Raw genomic sequence first — 22,007 nt, forward strand, 5'->3', positions numbered from 1 at the left:
TCATGGCGATGGGACATACAGTAACTCTAAGCACAGAATGCATTTATATTTCATATACACCTTATACACACAGCCTGAAAGTCATTTTAGCCAATATTTTTAATAATTGTGTGCATTAAACAAAGTACGTGTACATTCACACAATTCATTTATGTTTCACATACACCTTATACACACAGCCTAAAGGTCATTTAACACAATATTTTTAATAAATTTGTTTATTAAACAAAGTTTGTGTACATTAAGCCATCAGAAAACAAAGGTTTCACTATCTCACTCAAAAAATTCCATATTTCGGAATATTCCGTATTTTGGAATATTTGGATATGGGATACTCAACCTGTATCACAAAAACTGAAAACCGTGAAGAGATGTGGATACAATAGATCAAGCATGGTGTCACATATAATAAACAATACAGTTTAAAGTCAATAAATAAATGCACAGTACGGTATTATAAAGCACTTCAGATTAAAGAATATAAACTAGATGAAGAAAATAAATTTTAGATTGTATATTTATTGCAGATTTTGCACAATTAACTATTTGTAAGAATAGTTAAAGAAAACTGATAAAACTGGGGAGTGTATGATACAAATTTAGATTTGATTCTGAAAGCGTTATTTACAAGCAGATGGAGCATGAGGTCAGTAAAGCCCCATATCCAAAGGAAGATAAATATTAAACCTATTTAGGTGATCTTTAAACAGAATATGAGTTTCTATAACTGCTTACAATTTCCATAACATAACTTAACCCATCTTCAGCTTAACTCAGGTCTGAGGATGACTTGTTTTTACTGCAATATGAGCATAACAGAGCAGCATTCAAAGATCACTGCTTTTTTTTCTCTCTCTCATCATAATAAAGAAAGTACATCTTCTATCAAGAAAGAAATGGTTTGAGAGGTTTAAAGTAACTTTACAAGAAAAAAAATTCATTCATTTTAACTAAATATTAGCAAAAAAGGAACACAAATCTACACATCAATTCACCATCTTCAATATTACTTTTGATCACTGAGATATCTAGACTTAAAATGAATCAATTTCATAAAAGTTTTCAGCATTAACATTTTTGTAAGTATTAATCCTAGTGTGCGTATAACTTGCTCTTTAATTCCATTCATTATGTCCAGCATCCTTTTCAAAGCATACGGCACATGACTGCAGAAAACAAGTGTTATTTAAATTCATGTATTTTAAAGGTCATTTTTATTATTCAAAAAAAAAAAAAAAAAATCTCCAAGATTTTTAAAGAAAATGTAAAAGAAAAAATAAGATTTAACTCACCGGTAAATCTATTTCTCGTAGTCCGTAGTGGATGCTGGGTACTCCGTAAGGACCATGGGGAATAGACGGGCTCCGCAGGAGACAGGGCACTCTAAGAAAGATTTAGTACTACTGGTGTGCACTGGCTCCTCCCTCTATGCCCCTCCTCCAGACCTCAGTTAAGGAAACTGTGCCCGGTAGAGCTGACATTACAAGGAAAGGATTTTGGAATCCAGGGTAAGACTCATACCAGCCACACCAATCACACCGTATAACTTGTGATAAACTTACCCAGTCAACAGTATGAACAACAACAGAGCATCAAACAATGTATGCCAACATAACATAACCCTTTATTAAGCAATAACTATATACAAGTATTGCAGAAGAAGTGCGCACTTGGGACGGGCGCCCAGCATCCACTACGGACTACGAGAAATAGATTTACCGGTGAGTAAAATCTTATTTTCTCTAACGTCCTAGTGGATGCTGGGGACTCCGTAAGGACCATGGGGATTATACCAAAGCTCCCAAACGGGCGGGAGAGTGCGGATGACTCTGCAGCAACGAATGGGCAAACACAAGGTCCTCCTCAGCCAGGGTATCAAACTTGTAGAACTTAGCAAATGTGTTTGAACCCGACCAAGTAGCTGCTCGGCAAAGCTGTAATGCCGAGACCCCTCGGGCAGCCGCCCAAGAAGAGCCCACTTTCCTTGTGGAATGGGCTTTCACTGATTTTGGATGCGGCAATCCAGCCGCAGAATGAGCCTGCTGAATCGTGCTACAGATCCAGCGAGCAATGGTTTGCTTTGAAGCAGGAGCACCCAGCTTGTTGGATGCATACAGGATAAACAGCGAGTCAGTCTTCCTGACTCCAGCCATCCTGGCTACATAGATCTTCAAAGCCCTGACTACATCAAGCAACTTGGAATCCTCCAAGTCACGAGTAGCCGCAGGCACCACAATAGGCTGGTTCAAATGAAAAGATGACACCACCTTCGGCAGAAATTGCGGACGAGTCCGTAATTCTGCCCTGTCCATATGGAAAACCAGATAGGGGCTTTTACATGACAAAGCCGCCAATTCTGACACACGCCTAGCCGAAGCTAAGGCCAATAGCATGACCACCTTCCACGTGAGATACTTTAGCTCCACGGTCTTAAGTGGCTCAAACCAGTGGGATTTCAGGAAACCCAACACCACGTTGAGATCACAAGGTGCCACTGGTGGCACAAAAGGGGGCTGAATATGCAGCACTCCCTTAACAAACGTCTGAACTTCAGGAAGAGAAGCCAGTTCCTTTTGAAAGAAAATGGATAGGGCCGAAATCTGGACCTTTATGGACCCCAACTTCAAGCCCATAGTCACTCCAGACTGTAGGAAGTGCAGGAACCGGCCCAGCTGGAATTCCTCTGTAGGGGCCTTCCTGGCCTCACACCAGGCCACATATTTTCGCCATATACGGTGATAGTGTTTTGCTGTCACGTCCTTCCTAGCCTTTATCAGCGTAGGAATAACTTCATCCGGAATGCCTTTTTCCGCTAGGATCCTGCATTCAACCGCCATGCCGTCAAACGCAGCCGCGGTAAGTCTTGGAACAGACAGGGCCCCTGTTGCAACAGGTCCTGTCTGAGAGGCAGAGGCCATGGGTCCTCTGTGAGCAATTCTTGCAGTTCCGGGTACCAAGTCCTTCTTGGCCAATCCGGAACAATGAGTATTGTTCTCACTCCACTTTTTCTTACGATTCTCAGCACCTTGGGTATAAGAGGAAGAGGAGGAAACACATAGACCGACTGGAACACCCACGGTGTTACTAGTGCGTCCACAGCTATCGCCTGAGGGTCTCTTGACCTGGCGCAATACCTTTGTAGCTTTTTGTTGAGACTGGACGCCATCATGTCCACCTGTGGCAGTTCCCATCGATTTGTAATCTGAGTGAAGACTTCGTGATGAAGTCCCCACTCTCCCGGGTGGAGGTCGTGCCTGCTGAGGAAGTCTGCTTCCCAGTTGTCCACTCCCGGAATGAACACTGCTGACAGTGCTTGCACGTGATTCTCCGCCCAACAAAGAATCCTGGTGGCTTCCGCCATCGCCACTCTGCTTCTTGTGCCGCCCTGGCGGTTTACATGAGCCACTGCGGTGATGTTGTCTGACTGAATCAGCACCAGTTGGTTGCGAAGCAGAGGCTCCGCTTGACTCAGGGCATTGTATATGGCCCTTAGTTCCAGGATATTTATGTGCAGACAAGCCTCCTGACTTGACCACAACCCTTGGAAGTTTCTTCCCTGAGTGACTGCCCCCATCCTCGGAGGCTTGCATCCGTGGTCACCAGGACCCAGTCCTGTATGCCGAACCTGCGGCCCTCGAGAAGGTGAGCACTCTGCAGCCACCACAGAAGAGACACCCTGGCCCTTGGGGACAGGGTGATCAGCCGATGCATCTGAAGATGCAAGCCGGACCACTTGTCCAACAGATCCCACTGAAAGATCCTCGCAAGGAACCTGCCGAAGGGAATGGCTTCGTACACTGCCACCATCTTTCCCAGGACTCGCGTGCAGTGATGCACCGACATCTGTTTCGGTTTTAAGAGGTCTCTGACCAGAGTCATGAGCTCCTGAGCCTTCTCCGCCGGGAGAAACACCTTCTTCTGGTCTGTGTCCAGAATCATGCCCAGAAAGGGCAGACGCGTCGTAGGAATCAGCTGCGACTTTGGGATATTCAGAATCCAGCCATGCTGCTGCAACACTTCCTGAGAGTGTGCTACGCTGATCAGCAACTGCTCTCTGGACCTCGCCTTTATGAGGAGATCGTCCAAGTATGGGATAACTGTGACTCCTTGCTTTCTCAGGATCACCATAATTTCCGCCATTACCTTGGTAAATATTCTCGGTGCCGTGGAGAGCCCAAACGGCAACGTCTGGAATTGGTAATAACAGTCCTGTACCACAAATCTGAGGTTTTCCTGAAGAGGTGGATAAATGGGGACATGCAAGTAAGCATCCTTGATGTCCAGAGACACCATAAAATCCCCCTCTTCCAGGCTTGCAATGACCGCTCTGAGCGATTCCATTTTGAACTTGAATCTTTTCAGATAAATGTTCAGGGACTTTAAATTCAATATGGTTCTGACCGAACCGTCCGGTTTCGGTACCACAAACATTGTGGAATAGTATCCCCTTCCCTGTTGAAGGAGGGGAACCTTTACCACCACCTGCTGGAGATATAACTTGTGAATTGCCGCTAACACTACTTCCCGTTCCATGGGAGAAGCTGGCAGGGCCGATTTGAGGTAACGGTGAGGGGGCATCACTTCGAATTCCAGCTTTTATCCCTGAGACACAATCTGTATAGCCCAGGGATCCACCTGTGAGCGAACCCACTGGTGGCTGAAATTTCAGAGACGCGCCCCCACCGCTCCTGGCCCCACCTGTGGAGCCCCAGCGTCATGCGGTGGATTTAGTGGAAGCCGGGGAGGACTTCTGTTCCTGGGAACTAGCTGTATGGTGCAGCTTCTTTCCTCTACCCCTGCCTCTGGCAAGAAAGGACGCACCTCTGACCTTCTTGCTTCTTTGTGATCGAAAGGACTGCATTTGGTAATACGGTGCTTTCTTAGGCTGTGAGGGAATATATGGCAAAAAATTTGACTTCCCAGCCGTAGCTGTGGAAACGAGGTCCGAGAGACCGTCCCCAAACAGTTCCTCACCCTTGTAAGGTAAAACCTCCATGTGCTTTTTGGAGTCGGCATCACCTGTCCATTGCCGAGTCCACAGGACCCTTCTGGCAGAAATTGACATTGCATTTATTCTAGAGCCCAGTAGTCAAATGTCCCTCTGGGCATCCCTCATATATAGGACAGCGTCTTTTATATGCCCCAGGGTCAGTAAAATGGAATCCTTGTCTAAGGTATCCAGTTCCTCAGACAGATTATCTGTCCATGCTGCTACAGCACTACACATCCAGGCCGACGCAATTGCCGGCCTCAGTAGAGTACCTGAATGTGTATAAACAGACTTCAGGATACTTTCCTGCTTCCTATCGGCAGGATCCTTCAGGGCGGCCGTATCCTGTGACGGCAGGGCCACCTTCTTAGATAAGCGTGTCAGAGCTTTATCTACCCTAGGGGAGGATTCCCAGCGCAAGGGTACGCCATAAGTAACCTTTTGGAAATCAGCACTTTCCTATCGGGGGAATCTCACGCTTTTTCACATAACTCATTTAACTCATGTGAAGGGGGAAAAGTCACCTCTTGCTTTTTCTCCCCATACATATAAACCCTCTTGTCAGGGACAGGGTTTACCTCTGATATGTGAAATACATCCTTCATTGCTATAATCATGTAGCGGATGGCTTTAGCCATTTTAGGCTGCAATTTTGCATCATCGTCATCGACACTGGAGTCAGAATCCGTGTCGATATCTGTGTCAACAATTTTGGATAGTGGGCGCTTCTGAGACCCTGACGGCCTCTGCGCTGTAGGATCAGGCATGGGCTGAGACCCCGACTGTCCCAATGCATCAGCTTTATCTAACCTTTTATGCAAGGAGTTTACATTATCATTTAACACCTTCCACATATCCATCCAATCAGGTGTCAGCGCCGTCGGCGGAGACACGTCATTCATCTGCACTTGCTCTGCCTCCACATAGCCCTCCTCGTCAAACATGTCGACACACGCGTACCGACACACCACACACACAGGGGATGCTCTATATGAGGACAGGACCCCCACAAGGCCTTTTGGAGAGACAGAGTATGCCAGCACACACCCCAGCGCTATATGACCCAGGAATCACACAGTAACTTAGTGTTTACCCAGTAGCTGCTGTATATATGATTAATGCGCTAAATTTATGTGCCCCCCCTCTCTTTTTACCCTCTTTCTACCGTGAGTCTGCAGGGGAGAGCCTGAGGAGCTTCCTCTCAGCGGAGCTGTGGAGAGAAAATGGCGCTGGTGAGTGCTGAGGAAGAAGCCCCCCCCCCCCTCAGCGGCGGGCTTCTGTCCCGCGATTTTGTGTAAAATTAATGGCGGGGGCTCATGCATATTACAGTGCCCAGCTGTATATATGCTGCTTTTGCCAGGAGGTAATCAATTGCTGCCCAGGGCGCCCCCCCCCCCCCTGCGCCCTACAGTGACCGGAGTGTGTGGGTTAGTGTGGGCGCAATGGCGCACAGCTGCAGTGCTGTGCGCTACCTCATATGAAGACAGGAGTCTTCTGCCGCCGATTTTGACGTCTTCTTGCTTCAACCCGCCGGCTTCTGTCTTTTGGCTCTGCGAGGGGGACGGCGGCGCGGCTCCGGGAACGGACGACCAAGGTTAGGTTCCTGTGTTCGATCCCTCTGGAGCTAATGGTGTCCAGTAGCCTAAGAAACGCAACCTAGCCGCAGTTAGTAGGTTTGCTTCTCTCCCCTCAGTCCCACGTAGCAAAGAGTCTGTTGCCAGCAGAAGCTCTCTGAAAATAAAAAACCTAACTAAAATACTTTCTTCTTAGCAAGCTCAGGAGAGCTCACTAAAATGCACCCAGCTCTGTCCGGGCACAGATTCTAACTGAGGTCTGGAGGAGGGGCATAGAGGGAGGAGCCAGTGCACACCAGTAGTACTAAATCTTTCTCAGAGTGCCCAGTCTCCTGCGGAGCCTGTCTATTCCCCATGGTCCTTACGGAGTCCCCAGCATCCACTAGGACGTTAGAGAAATACTCACAACAAAACAACCACCTACTTAAAAAAGCAATATGTAAAACAAAAGGTACCTAAATAAATGTAATTGCTTAGTTTTCTCGAGCAGCTGGCAAGTTACATAAAGGAAGGCTTGGCAATTATAGTGGTAAATAATAGATTATGCAAGAGCTGCAAAGAGCCAGCTGATCCTCTATGGGGAAGAACAGTAGAGCACAACTGGACTTACACCAACCAGTTCACTTTTTTTTTTTTTATGGAATGCCATTCTGCTTACATATATGCATTAAAGTTCCATTGGATTGTTTAACACATTATTCCAATTATGTATGTTTGGAGATTACATGGTTAACCATGTCAGATGGAAAAGCACTGAAAAGGGTCTGTATTTAAGTTTCTTCTTGACTGGGCACCAACATGAGTATCACAGGGCTCAGGGGTTCGGGTGGGGGCTAACTGACATCACTGCAACTTACACACACACACATATACAGTAGTTCAGTAAAATTATCTAACAGTCTAGGGACAAAGGAGGAACCCCTAAAAAGTGTGTTGACTACTGGGGCAGATTCTGCATGGGCAAATCAATATGATTTTTAAGTCGAGAGTAGAAAAGCATAGGATGTTTGTGATGCATATGGGCTCGTATAATAATCAAGAAATGAGTCTGCAATTTTGTGCAGTTATCCATGGACAGTTCTATTGGAAAGTTTGTTTATGGTCAAACAAACCATATACACTGTAGATGTAAACGCAATACTGCACGCCAGACTGCATGTATTAAATATGTCAGGAAAAATTAAGCTTGCATTTACATTTGTTAAAGATTATATGCCCAGTTGCTCTGAATACATTATCAGTTAGACAGTTATACTCTGGGGGCATTTTCATATAGTAAGGAATTCATTTCTCCAGCACTGACTTGTGATGTCGGCAATACCATAACTGGCCGATATGTACACAGCCCCACCCCCCACAGTGTCTTTAAGTCTAGACAAATCAGTTTGAGATCAGCCTCTTTCCTCCTGGTAAATTTAAAATTTTTAAAAGTATTGATTGGTCGGGCATACCAGACTGTCACAGTGGAGCGCCGGGGACATGTCTCCTCCACAGGTGGAAGCACAGATATTGGGTGCCATAAACTGTGTGACTTCTCATAGTGAACAGCCATGATATCTGAAGGGTGTCAAGCTGCCAGAAAATGTCTGTCAGGCATTTTAGCTTGCCACGCATTACAAGTAATCTCAAACACACATCGCTACAAAATGATCGCTGTCCTTTGAGAGATATAACTGGAAGTCTTCTGTCTAACCAGCCCGTTGCATCTTGCAAAATGGAGAAGTGGTATTTTCCCATTAGTTACTACCTGCAGCCTGGACGGGAACAACAAAGTATGGGAGCTTTAGTTCACAGAGAAGCCTGATGATTAGTATGAATTGGGACCACTCTTTTGAACATCCAGAACAATGTCGAGAAATATAGAGAGGAAAATGTTGCCTTAAACGCTTAATCAAATCGTCAATCTCAGAAATGCAGCCGTATACAGAAAGGTTTCTGGATTAGAGCTATCTGCCCTTTCCTGCAAGTCAACCAATTCAATGTTGCTTCTACTTGGCCTGCCTTTTAGGTCTGACAATTTAACTTACACGTGGTAATGTTATGGGGGTGACTTATCAAACCTTCTAAAGAAGTATTAGTTGCTAATAACAACCAGATTCTAGCTATCATTTTATAGTTTGGTTGCTATGAGCAGCACCTCAACTAGACATCTCTTGAAGGTTTGACAATTCTCCCCCTATATGTTACACCTCGCCCACTCTTATCTGTTAAATCTAAAGTTTGTATATATGATTTAAAATAGGATTTTAATACCTACCGGTAAATCCTTTTCTCCTAGTCCGTAGAGGATGCTGGGGACTCCAAAAGGACCATGGGGTATAGACGGGATCCGCAGGAGCTTGGGCACACTAAAAAGACTTTGACTGGGTGTGAACTGGCTCTTCCCTCTATGCCCCTCCCCCAGACCTCAGTTATAGGAACTATGCCCAGGAGAGACGGACATTTCGAGGAAAGGATTTTTGTTAACTAAGGGCGAGAAACATACCAGCCCACACCACAAACATACCGTACAACTGGAGTAGCATGAAACCAGATCTCAGTATGAACTAACAGCAGCAACAAGCTGAACATAACTGATACACAAAACCACGTGTAACCGAAAATAACCAGTATCAACCTAACTGCAAGGAACAGTCCGCACTGGGATGGGCGCCCAGCATCCTCTACGGACTAGGAGAAAAGGATTTACCGGTAGGTATTAAAATCCTACTTTCTCATACGTCCTAGAGGATGCTGGGGACTCCAAAAGGACCATGGGGTCTATACCAAAGCTCCAGAGCGGGCGGGAGAGGGCGGACGACTCTGCAGCACCGATTGAGCAAACATGAGGTCCTCATCAGCCAGGGTATCAAACTTGTAGCAAAAGTGTTTGAACCCGACCACGTAGCTGCTCGGCAAAGTTGAAGTGCTGAGACCCCTCATGCAGCCGCCCAAGATGAGCCCACCTTCCTGGTAGAATGGGCCTTCACTTACTTCGGCAACGGTAGCCCAGCGAAGAATGAGCTTGCTGAATCGTATTACAAATCCAGCGTGCAATAGTTTGCTTAGAAGCAGGATTTCCAATCTTGTTGGAAGCATACAGAACAAACAGAGTCTCTGTTGTCCGATTAAGAGCCGTTCTGGCAACATAAATTTTCAAAGCTCTTACAACATCAAGAGATTTTGGGACCACCACAGCATCCGTAGCCACAGGCACCACAATAGGTTGGTTTATGTGAAATGAAGAAACCAACTTCGGCAGAAATTGTTGACGAGTCCTCAATTCCGCTCCATCCGAATGAGAGATCAAATATGGGCTCTTGTGAGACAAGTCCGCCAACTCGGACACACGTCTGGCAGACGCCAGAGCCAAAAGCATTACCACTTTCCAAGTGAGAAACTGTAACTCAACCTTACGCAAAGGCTCAAACCAGTGAGACATAAGAAACTGCAACACCACTTCAAGATCCCACGGCGCCACGGGTGGCACAAAAGGAGGATGGATATGCAGCACTCCCTTCACGAAAGTCTGAACCTCAGGAAGGACGGCCAATTCCTTTTGAAAGAAAATAGATAAAGCCGAAATCTGCACTTTGATGGAACCCAATTTCAGTCCTGCATCCACGCCTGCCTGCAAAAAATGGAGGAAACGACCCAAGTGAAACTCCTCCACAGGAGCTGCTTTGGTTTCACACCACGACACATATTTTCTCCAAATACGGTGATAATGTTTCTTACTAGCCTTAAGGAGAGTGGGGATGACTTCCCCGGGAATACCCTTCCGAGCTAAAATCTGGCATTCAACTTCCACGACGTCAAACGCAGCCGCGGTAAGTCCGGAAACAGGCAGGGCCCCTGCAGTAACAGGTCCTCTCAGAGGAAGCGGCCAGGGATCTTCCACTATTAATTCCTGAAGATCCGGATACCAGGCCCTCCGTGGCCAATCTGGAACGACGAGTATTGCCTGAACCCTCGTTCGTCTTATGATCCTCAACACCCTTGGAATGAGAGGAGGCGGAGGGAACACATACACCGACTGAAACACCCACAGAGTTACCAGGGCATCCACTGCACAGGCTTGGGGGTCCCTTGACCTGGAACAATACTTCGGAAGCTTCTTGTTGAGGCGAGACGCCATCATGTCTATCTGAGGAATTCCCCAACGCTTTGTCACTTCTGCAAATACCTCTTGATGAAGAGCCCACTCTCCAGGATGGAGATCGTGCCTGCTGAGTAAGTCTGCTTCCCAGTTGTCCACGCCCGGGAGGAAGACTGCTGACAGAGCGCTCACGTGCTGTTCCGCCCAGCGGAGAATCCTTGTGGCTTCCGCCATTGCCGCCCTGCTCCTGGTTCCGCCTTGGCACTTTACGTACGCCACCGCTGTGATGTTGTCCGACTGGATCAGGACAGGGAGACCCTGAAGAAAACTCTTCGCTTGCAGGAGGCCGGTGTAAATGGCTCTTAGCTCTAGAACATTTATGTGGAGAGAGGATTCCTGGCTTGACCATTTTCCCTGAAAACTTCTTCCCTGCGCGATTGCGCCCCAGCCTCGGAGACTTGCATCGAAACGGCGTCCCTCTAGAAGGTGGGAGCCTTGCAGCCACCACAGGAGAGAGATCCTGGCCCTAGAAGATAGACTTATTTTCCGGTGCATGTGTAGGTGAGACCCGGACCATTTGTCCAGCAGGTCCCACTGAAACACCCTGGCATGAAACCTGCCAAACGGAATGGCCTCGTAAGTAGCCACCATCTTCCCTAGCACTCGAGTGCATTGATGAATCAACACACTTGTCGGTCTCAAAAGCTCCTTGACCATGGTCTGTATTTCTAGAGCTTTGTCCTCCGGAAGACACACTTTCTGAAGCTTCGTGTCTAGGATCATGCCCAGGAAGGGCAGCCGAGTCGTCGGAATCAACTGAGACTTTGGCAAAATAAGATTTTACTTACCGATAAATCTATTTCTCGTAGTCCGTAGTGGATGCTGGGACTCCGTAAGGACCATGGGGAATAGCGGCTCCGCAGGAGACAGGGCACAAAATAAAAGCTTGAGATATCAGGTGGTGTGCACTGGCTCCTCCCCCTATGACCCTCCTCCAAGCCAGTTAGGATACTGTGCCCGGACGAGCGTACATAATAAGGAAGGATATTGAATCCCGGGTAAGACTCATACCAGCCACACCAATCACACCGTACAACTCGTGATCTGAACCCAGTTAACAGTATGATAAATTTAAAGGAGCCTCTGAAAAGATGGCTCAACAATAATAACCCGAATTTTTTGTAACAATAACTATATACAAGTATTGCAGACAATCCGCACTAGGGATGGGCGCCCAGCATCCACTACGGACTACGAGAAATAGATTTATCGGTAAGTAAAATCTTATTTTCTCTAACGTCCTAAGTGGATGCTGGGACTCCGTAAGGACCATGGGGATTATACCAAAGCTCCCAAACGGGCGGGAGAGTGCGGATGACTCTGCAGCACCGAATGAGAGAACTCCAGGTCCTCCTCAGCCAGGGTATCAAATTTGTAGAATTTAGCAAACGTGTTTGCCCCTGACCAAGTAGCTGCTCGGCAAAGTTGTAAAGCCGAGACCCCTCGGGCAGCCGCCCAAGATGAGCCCACTTTCCTTGTGGAATGGGCTTTTACTGATTTTGGCTGTGGCAATCCTGCCACGGAATGTGCAAGCTGAATTGTACTACAAATCCAACGAGCAATCGTCTGCTTTGAAGCAGGAGCACCCAGCTTGTTGGGTGCATACAGGATAAACAGCGAGTCAGTTTTCCTGACTCCAGCCGTCCTGGAAACATATATTTTCAAGGCCCTGACAACGTCCAGCAACTTAGAGTCCTCTAAGTCCCTAGTAGCCGCAGGTACCACAATAGGTTGGTTCATGTGAAATGCAGAAACCACCTTAGGTAGAAATTGAGGACGAGTCCTCAATTCCGCCCTGTCAGAATGAAAATTTAGGTAAGGGCTTTTACATGATAAAGCCGCCAATTCTGACACACGCCTAGCTGAAGCCAAGGCCAACAGCATCGACACCTTCCACGTGAGATATTTTAAATCTACCGTAGACAATGGTTCAAACCAGTGTGATTTTAGAAATCTCAACACAACATTGAGATCCCAAGGTGCCACTGGAGGCACAAAAGGAGGCTGTATGTGCAGCACCCCTTTCACAAATGTCTGAACTTCAGGTACTGAAGCCAGTTCTTTGTGGAAGAATATCGACAGGGCCGAAATTTGAACCTTAATGGACCCTAATTTTAGGCCCATAGACAGTCCTGTTTGCAGGAAATGCAAGAAACGACCCAGTTGAAATTCCTGTGTAGGGGCCTTCTTGGCCTCACACCACGCAACATATTTACGCCAAATGCGGTGATAATGTTTTGCGGTTACTTCCTTTCTGGCTTTTACCAGAGTAGGGATGACTTCTTCTGGAATGCCCTTGTCCTTCTGGATCCGGCGTTCAACCGCCATGCCGTCAAACGCAGCCGCGGTAAGTCTTGGAACAGACAAGGCCCCTGCAGTAGCAGGTCCTGTCTTAGAGGTAGAGGCCACGGTTCGTCCGTGAGCATCTCTTGAAGTTCCGGGTACCAAGACCTTCTTGGCCAATCCGGAACCACGAGTATAGTTCTTACTCCTCTCCTTCTTATGATTCTCAATACTTTCGGTATGAGGGGCAGAGGAGGGAATACATACACTGACTGGTACACCCACGGCGTTACCAGAGCGTCCACTGCTATTGCCTGAGGGTCCCTTGACCTGGCGCAATATCTGTCCAGTTTTTTGTTTAGACGTGACGCCATCATGTCCACCTTTGGTCTTTCCCAACGGTGTACAATTTGGTGGAAGACTTCTGGGTGAAGTCCCCACTCTCCCGGGTGAAGGTCGTGTCTGCTGAGGAAGTCTGCTTCCCAGTTGTCCACTCCCGGAATGAACACTGCTGACAGTGCTATCACATGATTTTCCGCCCAGCGAAGAATCCTTGCAGTTTCTGCCATTGCCCTCCTGCTTCTCGTGCCGCCCTGTCTGTTTATGTGGGCGACTGACGTGATGTTGTCCGACTGGATCAACACCGCCTGACCCTGAAGCAGAGGTTTTGCTTGAATTAAGGCATTGTAAATGGCCCTTAGTTCTAGAATGTTTATATGAAGAGATGTTTCCATGCTTGACCACAAGCCCTGGAAATTCCTTCCCTGTGTGACTGCTCCCCAGCCTCTCAGGCTGGCATCCGTGGTTACCAGGATCCAATCCTGAATGCCAAATCTGCGGCCCTCTAGTAGATGAGCCCTCTGAAGCCACCACAGGAGAGACACCCTTGTCCTTGGCGACAGGGTTATCCGTTGATGCATCTGAAGATGCGATCCGGACCATTTTCCCAGTAGATCCCACTGAAAAGTTCTTGCATGGAATCTTCCGAATGGAATCGCTTCGTAAGAAGCCACCATTTTTCCCAGGACCCTTGTGCACTGATGCACTGAGACCTGTCCTGGTTTTAGGAGGTTCCCGACTAGCTCGGATAACTCCCTGGCCTTCTCCTCCGGGAGAAACACCTTCTTCTGGACTGTGTCCAGAATCATTCCTAAGAACAGTAGACGTGTCGTTGGAATCAGCTGCGATTTTGGAATATTTAGAATCCATCCGTGCTGACTTAGCACTACCTGAGATAGTGCCACTCCGACTTCTAACTGTTCCTTGGTTCTTGCCCTTATCAGGAGATCGTCCAAGTAAGGGATAATTAAGATGCCTTTTCTTCGTAGAAGAATCATCATTTCGGCCATTACCTTGGTAAAGACCCGAGGCGCCGTGGACAATCCAAACGGCAGCGTCTGAAACTGATAATGACAGTTTTGTACTACAAACCTGAGGTACCCTTGGTGAGAAGGATATATTGGGACGTGGAGATAAGCATCCTTGATGTCCAGCGACACCATATAGTCCCCCTCTTCCAGGTTCGCTATCACCGCTCTGAGTGACTCCATCTTGAATTTGAACCTTTTTATGTAAGTGTTCAAAGATTTTAGATTTAATATTGGTCTCACCGAGCCGTCCGGCTTCGGTACCACAAATAGTGTGGAATAATACCCCTTCCCCTGTTGCAAGAGGGGTACCTTGATTATCACCTGCTGGGAGTACAGCTTGTGAATGGCTTCCAGAACTGCCTCCCTGTCGGAGGGAGACTTTGGTAAAGCAGACTTCAGGAACCGATGAGGAGGAAACGCCTCGAATTCCAGTTTGTACCCCTGTGATACTACCTGTAGAATCCAGGGATCCACTTGCGAGTGAGCCCACTGCGCGTTGAAATTCTTGAGACGGGCCCCCACCGTGTCTGAGTCTGCTTGTAAAGCCCCAGCGTCATGCTGAAGACTTGGCAGAAGCAGGGGAGGGCTTCTGCTCCTGGGAAGCGGCTGCATGGTGCTGCCTTTTTCCTCTTCCTCTGCCCTTGGGCAGAAAAGAGTGACCTTTTGCTCGCTTGTACTTATGGGAACGAAAGGACTGAGTTTGAAAAGACTGTGTCTTTTTCTGTTGATGTGAAGTAACCTGGGGTAAAAAGGTGGATTTTCCAGCCGTTGCCGTGGCCACCAGGTCTGTTAGACCAGCCCCAAATAACTCCTCCCCCTTATACGGCAATACTTCCATGTGCCGTTTGGAATCTGCGTCCCCTGACCACTGTCTGGTCCATAATGCTCTTCTGGCAGAGATGGACATTGCGCTTACTCTTGATGCCAGGGTACAAATATCCCTCTGCGCATCACGCATATATAGCAATGCATCCTTTAAATGTTCTATAGTTAACAGAATATTGTCCCTATCCAGGGTATCAATATTCTCAGTCAGGGAATCCGCCCATGCGACTCCAGCACTGCACATCCAGGCTGATGCGATTGCTGGTCGCAGTATAACACCAGTATGTGTGTATATACTTTTCAGGATATTTTCCAGCCTCCTATCAGCTGGTTCTTTGAGGGTGGCCGTATCAGGGGACGGTAACGCTACTTGTTTAGATAAACGTGTGAGCGCCTTATCTACCCTAGGGGGTGTTTCCCACCGTGCCCTAACCTCTGGCGGGAAAGGGTATAGTGCTAATAACTTATTAGAAATTAGCTGTTTTTTATCGGGGGAAACCCACGCTTTATCACACACCTCATTTATTTCCTCAGACTCAGGAAAAACTATTGGCAGTTTTTTCACACCCCACATAATACCCGCCTTTGAGGTATTTGTAGTGTCAGAAAGGTTCAATGCCTCTTTCATTGCCGTGATCATGTAACGTGTGGCCCTACTGGACATTACGTTTGTCTCGTCACCGTCGACACTAGATTCAGTATCTGTATCTGGATCCGTGTCGACCCACTGAGGTAGCGGCCGTTTTAGGGCCCCTGAGGGTGTCTGAGACGCCTGAACAGGCACTAATTGATTTGCCGGCTTTCTCATGTCGTCAACAGTTTTTTTGTAAATTGCTGACATTATCACTTAATTGCTTAAACACAATCATCCAGTCAGGTGTCGACTCCCTAGGGGGTGACATCACTAACACAGGCAACTGCTCCGCCTCCACCTCATTTTCCTCCTCATACATGTCGACACACGCGTACCGACACACAGCACACACACCGGGAATGCTCTGATAGAGGACAGGACCCTACTTAGCCCTTTGGAGAGACAGAGGGAGAGTCTGCCAGCACACACCCAGCGCTATATATATACAGGGATAACCTTATATAAGTGTTAATCCCTTATAGCTGCTGTTAATCTAGTTATTTGCTGCCAAAATGCCCCCCCTTCTCTTTTTTACCCTGAATCAGATGCAGTACTGCAGGGGAGAATCAGGGAGCCGTCCTTCCAGCGGAGCTGTGAGGGAATAATGGCGCCAGTGTGCTGAGGAGATAGGCCCCGCCCCTTCACGACGTCCTTAACTCCCGCTTTTTTGTGTAAAATGGCAGGGGAAAAAATACATCCATATAGCCCAGGAGCTATATGTGATGTATTCCTTTTGCCAGCTAAGGTATATGTGTGTTATATTGCGTCTCAGGGCGCTCCCCCCCAGCGCCCTGCACCCTCAGTGACCGGAGTGTGAAGTGTGCTGAGAGCAATGGCGCACAGCTGCGGTGCTGTGCGCTACCTTAGTCTTGAAGACAGGATGTCTTCTGCCGCCGCTTTCACCGGACCTTCGTCTCTTCTGGCTCTGTAAGGGGAACGGCGGCGCGGCTCCGGTGACCCATCCAGGCTGAACCTGTGATCGTCCCTCTGGAGCTAACGTCCAGTAGCCTAAGAAGCCCAATCCACTCTGCACTCAGGTGAGTTCGCTTCTTCTCCCCTTAGTCCCACGATGCAGTGAGCCTGTTGCCAGCAGGACTCACTGAAAATAAAAAAACCTAACTAAACTTTTATTCTAAGCAGCTCTGGAGAGCTACCTAGTTTGCACCCTTCTCGGCCGGGCACAAAAATCTAACTGGCTTGGAGGAGGGTCATAGGGGGAGGAGCCAGTGCACACCACCTGATATCTCAAGCTTTTATTTTGTGCCCTGTCTCCTGCGGAGCCGCTATTCCCCATGGTCCTTACGGAGTCCCAGCATCCACTTAGGACGTTAGAGAAATTTAAAATCCAACCGTGATGTTGGAGAACCGTCAGGGAGAGAGTTCCACATTCTTTGACAATTGTTCCTCTGACCTCCCCTTTATCAGGAGATCGTCCAAGTACGGGATAATTGTGACCCCTCGCTTGCGAAGGAGTACCATAATTTCTGCCATAACCTTGGTGAAAACCTTCGGGGCGGTGGAAAGCCCAGACGGCAACGTCTGAAATTGGTAATGACAATCCTGCACCACAAATCTCAGGAAGGCCTGGTGCGGAGGCTATATCGGGACGTGTAAGTAGGCATCCTTTATGTCGACTGACGCCATAAAATCCCCCCTTCTAGGCTGGAGATCACAGCTCGAAGAGATTCCATCTTGAACTTGAAAGTTTTCAAGTATGGATTGAGGGATTTTAGGTTCAGGATCGGCCTGACCGAGCCGTCTGGCTTCGATACGACAAAGAGGCTCGAATAGAACCCTTCACCCCATTGGGACGGGGGAACAGGGGAACGGGGACAATGACCCTCTGTTGACACAATTTTTGTATCGCAGCTTTTACTACTTCTCTTTCTGGAAGAGAAACTGGCAACGCCGACTTGAAAAAGCGGCGGGGGGGCACCTCCTGAAACTCCAGCTTGTACCCTTGGGAAACTATGTCTAAGACCCAAGGATCCAGGGCTGATTGAAACCAGACTTGACTGAAGATTCGGAGACGGCCCCCCACCGGCACGGACTCCCACAGGGGAGCCCCAGCGTAATGCGGTGGACTTGGTAGAGGTGGGGGAGGACTTTTGGTCCTGGGTGCCTGACCCTGCAGGCGACTTCTTTCCCCTTCCTCTATCCTTTGAAGCGAGGAAAGACGAGCCCTTACCTCGCTTGTATTTATAAGGTCGACAGGACTGCATCTGCTGATGGGGCCCCTTCTTCTGTTGAGTGGGAACATAAGGAAGAAAAGATGACTTACCCGCAGTAGCGGTAGACACCAGGTCAGCCAGGCCGTCACCAAACAAGATACTACCTCTGAAGGGGAGAGCTTCCATATTTTTCTTGGAGTCGGCATCAGCATTCCATTGATGGATCCACAGCGCCCTCCTGGCCGAGACCGCCATGGCATTGGCTCTTGATCTCAAGAGGCCAACATCTCTCGCCGCATCCTTTAGGTAATCTGCAGCATCCTTGATATAACCAAGAGTCAAAAGAATATTATCTTTATCAAGGGTATCCATATCAGAAGCTAAATTATCAGCCCATTTAGCAATAGCACTACTGACCCATACCGACGCCACAGCAGGTCTGAGCAATGCACCAGTATTAACGAAAATGGCCTTCAAAGACGTCTCCAGCTTGCGATCCGCTGGATCCTTGAGAGCAGCCGTGTCAGGGGACGGAAGCGCCACCTTCTTGGAGAAACGGGATAGAGCCTTGTCGACATACGGAAGGCGACTCACATTTTTCCCTGTCATCAGAGGGGAAAGGATACGCCATAAAAATTCTCTTGGGAATCTGCCACCTCTTGTCCGGTAACTCCCAAGCTTTTTCACAAAGAAAATTAATTTCATGAGAGGGGGGAAACTTCACCTCAGGTTTTTTCCCTTTAAATAGGCAAATCCTCGTTTCCTGAAAAGCAGGTTCTTCAGAGATCCGTAAAACATCTTTAATAGCCACAATCATGTACTGAATACTCTTAACTACCCTTGGGTGTAAAGTAGCCTCATTAAAATCGACATCGGAATCAGAGTCCGTGTCAGCATCTGTATCTACCATCTGGGTAAATGAACGTTTTTATGACCCTGAGGGGATCTGCACCTGAGCCAAAGCATCCTCCATGGATTTTCTCCATGTTTGTGCATGAGAATCAGATTTATCAAGCCTCTTAGACAACAAAGCCACATTAGCATTAAGTGTACTCAACATAGCAACCCAATCAGCAGTCGGCTGTGCCGACAGAGCCATTTCCAGCTCCTTTTCTGCGCCCCCAGTAACTTCCTCCGGGGAGGAACACTCAGCCTCAGACATGCCGACACTAAGTACCGACACCCAACACACACACTGGCCAAACAAAGGGGACAGCCTATAGGGAAGCCTGGAGAGAGAAACACAGAGGGAGTATGCCAGCTCACACCCCAGCGCCCGTATACTACACGGGATCCGGTCTGAAGATCGACAGTGTCTAGGTCGACAATGTTTAGGTCGACCACTATAGGTCGACAGTCACTAGGTCGACATGGATGGAAGGTCGACAGGGTTTCTAGGTCGACATGTGCTAGGTCGACAGGTCTAAAGGTCGACATGAGTTTTTCACATTTTTTTCTTTTTTTGAATTTTTTCATACTTAACGATCCACGTGGACTACGATTGGAACGGTAAAGTGTGCCGAGCGAAGCGGTAGCGGAGCGAAGGCACTATGCCCGAAGCATGGCGAGCGAAGCGAGCCATGCGAGGGGACGCGGTGCACTAATTTGGGATCTCGGTCACTCTACGTAGAAAACGACACCAAAAATAAATAAATCCTCATGTCGACCTTTAGACCTGTCGACCTAGAAACCCTGTCGACCTTCCATCCATGTCGACCTAGTGACTGTCGACCTATAGTGGTCGACCTAAACATTGTCGACCTAGACACTGTCGATTTGATGAGCCACACCCTACTACACAACTATAATATATGTCAGCAGCGCTGTAATAATAAGAAAAGCACCCAATTATCTGTATGTGGCACCCCCCCCCCCGTTTTGCTCCCTTTTACTTGTGAGGAGAGAAGAAAATGGGGCTGGTGTGCTGTGCTGCTAAGCCCCATCCCTTCCCGGCGCGCTTCAGTCCCGCTCAAATCTGAATTATTTATACTGGCGGGGGTCTTATATACGGTGCCCGGGCACCGAATATGGATTTTACCAGTCCCAAAGACCTCAGTAACTGCTGCCCAGGGCGCACCCCCTCCCCCCAGCGCCCTGCACCCTGTAAGTGCCATTGGTGATGTGTGTGAGAGCATGGAGCGCAGCGTTACCGCTGCGCTGTACCTCCGTTACTGAAGTCTTCGGTTCTTCTAATACTCCCCCGGCTTCTGTCTTCTGGCTTCTGTGAGGGGGGTGACGGCGCGACTCCGGGAACAAGCAGCTAGGCGAACCAAGTGATCGAACCCTCTGGAGCTAATGGTGTCCAGTAGCCTTAGAAGCAGAGCCTTTAACTAAGAAGAAGTAGGTCTGACCTCTCCCCTCAGTCCCTCGATGCAGGGAGCCTGTAGCCAGCAGGTCTCCCTGAAAATAAAAAACCTAACAAAAGTCTTTCTAGAGAAACTCAGTAGAGCTCCCCTAGTGTGTGTCCAGTCACTCCTGGGCACAAAGTCTAACTGAGGTCTGGGGGAGGGGCATAGAGGGAGGAGCCAGGAGGAGCCAGTTCACACCCAGTGAAAGTCTTTTTAGTGTGCCCAAGCTCCTGTGGATCCCGTCTATACCCCATGGTCCTTTTGGAGTCCCCAGCATCCTCTAGGACGTAAGAGAAAAGTAAAAATGGCTTTTGCATTTTGCTAAATACTGTAGCTTCCACCACTCTCCAGACCATGGTTTTTTTAAATTGATACTCATCTCATGGCTAGCTTAACACACTAACACTCTCTCACAGGTGACAATCCAATCCTCATTTTGATAGATTGGTAAAATGGATTGTGTCATTATAATATTCTAACAACTATTCTAAGGGGTCAAATCAATTAGGTGCAAGGGGGCAAGTTCAACACAGAAACAATGATAACGAAAGCGCCTCTGCCCCCCTCCTCCCTTTGCGCCCATTATTTCCCTGTAGTGACAGATTGTTGTATAAAGCCCTATGGGGCTTCTAAGAAAAATGCATGAGTCCAGAGGTACCATAATTGCGGTATATAGCTGCACTAATTTGAGCCTAATAGAATTAATCTCTGATCACTGAAAAGACCGTTTGATCGGAAACTGTGCCTGAACATATAATTTTAAAATTAATAACCCTAACCCAACTTAAAATAAACACAGGAGTGCCAAACGTAGGACCCTTTTTATTACACATTATGCCTGCTGATGCTATAGCAAACATCACTGCCAAATGTAGATGGGAAGCATTTAACAGTCAAAGAACTGAAATCTTGTCAGCTGAATTGAAAGAGTAAAGCCACAAATAGACATTCATTTCTATCGGCAGCCGAATATGCCTGAACTGATATCATATATGAAATAACTGAAGTCTTTATCCTTAAATAAATATGTCTATCATACACTTTGACTCCTCCACATCAAGTTGCCATGTAAGGAGGGATGTGTTTTGCAAACAGAGCAGACAAAGTGACTGTCAAATAATGTGAACTGGTTGATTTAGACACAGATACAAGGACAATGATAACACAAAATATTAAAATTTTGTGTTTATCGTCTCGATTAATCCCCATCAGGACCCTGTTCAACATATGTCGGAGGTGTTGCAGCTACATGTAATAGGTAGGTACACTTCACCTTTTGTCAGAGCTACAGGGAAATGCAAGGTTAATATTGACATTTACAGTATTTTGCTTTCATAAATGTAATTGAAAAAATAAAATGTGAGGGTTTAATGGTTTTTAAGGTTTCATAATGACAATGGATCACTCTACAATGATTTTGTTAAGTTTTCAAATTGCCATTCAAAGCAGATCCTGCTGCTAGGTCCAGGCTATAGGATACCGTTCCAAATGTGGTTTTGACCCCCAAAAAAATTGCTACTTTAAGTTTGTGGCCAAATTGTTGAAATTCTAACACTTGCCACAACTTGCATGCTGTCACATTTGGCCCCATAGGCTTTTCCAAGATTATCATCATTATTCTTTTAACAAGCACTGCAATGTATACAAAATAGGTTTTTCTTATTTTATAAACAA

General features: G+C 47.3%; 1 protein-coding gene across 2 annotated transcripts in view; it reads right to left on the reverse strand.

Moving 5' to 3' along the window:
• ASCC3 (activating signal cointegrator 1 complex subunit 3) overlaps positions 1–22,007 on the reverse strand; it is a 1,202,160-nt gene that overhangs the window by 1,009,822 nt on the left and 170,331 nt on the right. The window lies entirely within an intron of this gene.

The sequence above is a fragment of the Pseudophryne corroboree genome, chromosome 4 (assembly GCF_028390025.1).
Source record: "Pseudophryne corroboree isolate aPseCor3 chromosome 4, aPseCor3.hap2, whole genome shotgun sequence".
NCBI lineage: Eukaryota > Metazoa > Chordata > Amphibia > Anura > Myobatrachidae > Pseudophryne > Pseudophryne corroboree.